Genomic DNA, 4,080 nt, shown 5'->3' on the forward strand with positions numbered 1-4,080 from the left:
AATTTCTGGCACCCCATGAACTTTGAAGGACAAAAAATTACATCATTTTTTGTTAACTTCTACTTGAAAATTTTCTTTGATTTCAATTGTTTAGAAGCATTCAATTATTTAGAAACTAATCAGGGCTTTATGTGCTTTACCAGACCACCAGAGGAGTCTCTGACTACAAAAAAGATTAAGAATCCCTGATAAGGACCAATGAAATCACAGGTCAATAAAAATAAAAATAATCCATATTAATTAAACTATATTAATAAGAACTCACTTCTCCAATGCTTTAGTGTTGAAAGATCTCTTTTCTTATAACATCCTAATGAAGCAGTAAAATTATTATTGTCCCCATTTTACAGATGAACAAACTGATGCTTAAAGAAGTAAATTCCTAGGACAACAAATTTAGAGTTAGAAGAAGCCTTAGATATCTTCTCATCCAAACATGTAATTTTATAGGGGAGACTGAGGCTCGGAGATATAGAGGCATGTCTAAGTTCATAGAGTAAGTTCTAGAGTTAGATCTCAAAGCTAGTTCTACCTCATTCAGAATCCATGAATCATAAGATCATAGATTTAGAGCTGGGAGGAATTTTGAAGATCATTGAATCTAATCCTTTTAATTTTCCATACATGAAAAGTGAAGCTTAGCCTGCTTAAGTAACTTAATCAAAGTTACAGGGGAGTAAGTGAAAGATGCAGTATTTGAACTCAGTGCTATGATTCCAAATTCAATGATCATTTCACCATCCTACATGTTTTTTCCATTCTTTCCACTCTTCCATATGCCCTATCTTCCACTTGGATTATTTTTATATTTTCATCAATTTTAAATTTGCATCATGTCAGAATTATTTAGGGAGCATAATTTCCATTTGTATTGCTTTTCTTCACCTATTTGTACCTCAAAAATGTTTTTGTTGTTCAGTATTCTAGGTCTGTGTGTTGGGGGTGGCAACATTCTAAGCAACACAACTTCTAATCCCTGTTTCACTTCTTAAACACTACTTCTGAGTAGACCAGTGCAGAAAAATCATTTGCATACACATCTAGAACCATTATTTTTGTTAGTGTTAATAAAATTTGGGATCTTTGTCTATTGTATAATCTGAAATTCAACCTTTATTCAACATATAGATATGTGTGTGCATATACTCCCAAACACACAAACATGCCATATTTGTGACATTAGCAACACGGTATGGATACCGGCTAAGAGATTCTGGTATTTACAACACAGTACTGAAAAAAGTCTGTGAGAACACATTTTTAAATGCAAGGTCTCAGTGCTGATTGACATGCTCTGTACGATAGTCAAATCTGGCAGGTGCATTAACTTGCATCCCTCTGATCTGTACACATCCACACTTGTCTTCTTAGGGTACTTGGTAATAAGCTTCTTTAAAGATCCCTGAGTAAGCACTGAAGATAATATCTGGAGTATGTAGCACTCAGTCCTTTTAGAATGGCTTTTTCCTGCTCCTTTCGTTTTCTTAAGAAAATGTCAGTTTCATCATATCTTAATGCTTTGATAATGTGTTTCTTTACATAGCTGTAGAACGCTCACTTCAGTGTTTTAAAAGCATGAATGTAGATGTAAAAAATGCCAGTTAAATGAGATTACTTTTCCTAATGGAATAACCAAAGAAGTGTATGAAGTTCCCCCAACTTATGAAACATGTTCAGAGTAAATAATGAGGTCCAGGCTATCCCTCCTATATTCTCTGCATCTAAGAGAAGCTTGAATTTTAGCTCTACAATTTGCTTCAGTATATAAACATTGAATGCTCCATACAGGGTACATGGCAACTCAGGAAATTCTTTCATTAGTGACTTTCTGGCTACCTATTTATACAATCACCAAGTACAATAAATAATCCCTCTTGTGGTCCAACAAAGAAAGCAATAGAAAAGCTGTCTGTAGTTCAGGGTTATACACTGCACAAGAGGAGACTTCCTTTTAGACACCCTAAGTTCCAAGAGTGCAGGTGCAGGTGGATATAAACAGACCTGCAATTGTTTCATTACAGTAACACCCATGAATCAACAATGGTCAAAGGGGGCCCTGTGGCATATTTGAGTGGCCAAGGGGGAGAGAAGACATAGATATGTGGTGAGGTGAGAGATAGGAATTCATTCTTATCAGCAGCCATCCCGCCTAGAAGCAATTACCATACAGTTATTTACCAGCAAACAGAGCAGCTCTGGTGCTGGTGATCTGATTTCTGTCAGAACCACCACCCCTGCCATCCTTTTTCATCAATTTGTTGGAAAGAGTATTTTTTCAGAATAAGAAGTCGGTGTGACTGATTATAAAACTAGAATGCTTGATATAGGACCATGGCCTCTGGAGAGCTCTGTCACTGTGATAGTACAAACTATCTCTGGTTATCATGGCCTCCATGACACCCATAGTCTAGAACTCACTTGTAGCAGCTTGCCTCTGCCCTGGACTGGCCTCTTCCTCCTTCTACAATTCCTTCTTCTTGTTCTTCCTTAAAACTGCCATGCCATAGGCTTGTTTTTCCTGTTTGAATTGTCAATCAATCTTTAGAATCTACATTCTTTTGACATTAGAGATGAAAAGCCAATCAGACGTGTCTGAGGGAGAACCTTCCTCTGTCCACCTAGGTATGGAACCCAATGTCTTCAAACTTCTCAGTGAATTTCCCTTGTGTGTAGGAGATAAAGGATTCAAGTCCCTCACATATCAACAAAGAAGAAATTTAGAGGTGTGGAGAAACATGGTTGTGCGAATAGTCCCTCCAAAGCACCATAGCATGCCCCATCTGTCTTCCTGCTGTAATTTCAAATCTGCTATACTTGAGGATCTAATGAGTGCCCTTGTTGGATTCTCAATTGGAAGTACCTGATTGCTTGGGCTTCCTTTGTGTAAGTTAAAAATATACTATCATAAAGGCCTCTTGTTTTGTCATTTACTGCCCTGTCAGACATTTTTTGTTGTTGAAAACTTTAAATTGCCAAAATGTTGTCACACACAAAAAGAAGATAAAATGTTCCATGTCCAATGCTCATCACTAGAGGAAGAATCAGAGTATCTCCATGTAGAAGAGACCCCAGAGGCCATCTATTCCAACCGATCTGGAAATAAGACTTCCCTCTACAATATGAAAGGGCAGCTAGTTGGCACAGTGGATAGAGTGCTGGACCTGGAGAAAGGAAAATCTGAGTTCAGATCTGACCTCAGACACTTATTATGTCACGTAACCCTTAACCCTCTTTGCTTCAGTTTCCTCATCTGCCAAATGAACTGGAGAAGGAAAGGGCGAATCACTCCAGTATGTTTGTCAAGGAAACCCTAAATGGGGTCACAAAAAGTAAGACACAACTGAACAGCAACTTCAATATACCACAATAGTTATTCTGCCTTTCCTTAATGACATCTAGTAAAAGTTTCACCAACAGATACCCAGGGTAACTTATTTCACCTCCAACAAAAGCTTAGATTTACTTCATTCCAATTTCTACCTAACTTGTGCCCACTAAATCCTCTATTTTCTAGGCTTATATCCCCAGGTCCTCTAACTGATCCTCATAAGTCCATTCGCCATTTTGGTCATCCTCCTCTGGAAGTGGTCTGGCTTATCAATGTGTATCCAGAACAAGGCACTAATATTTGAATATAGTACTCCAAGTGTAATCTGACCAGAACAACAAGCAGCTCTATCACTTCCTACTCACAGACACTATTTCTCACTTGACAACAGCATAAAATTACATTAGCACTTATGAATGCCATCTAATACTCTTGGCTCATCTTGAACCCACAATCAACTAAATTACCTAGTTTTTGTTTTCAAATTGTGGATTAGCCAAAGATCCCCTATCTCATACATATAAGGTTGATTTTGTTAAGATTTGCTTTAGTTCACATGAAGTTTTAATTCATCAAATTTGCCTCAATTCTTTAATCTACTGGAATCTTTTGGGATTCTGAATCTGTCCTCCAATATATGGACTCTCTTAACTTTGTATTACTGCAATTTGATGACCATGTCATCTATGCATTTACCAAAGTAATTGATAAAATTGTCAAATACCACAGAGCCACCCATGTATCCCTGGAAC

Source organism: Notamacropus eugenii, chromosome 4, assembly GCF_028372415.1.
Source record: "Notamacropus eugenii isolate mMacEug1 chromosome 4, mMacEug1.pri_v2, whole genome shotgun sequence".
In the NCBI taxonomy this organism is placed as follows: Eukaryota; Metazoa; Chordata; class Mammalia; order Diprotodontia; family Macropodidae; genus Notamacropus; species Notamacropus eugenii.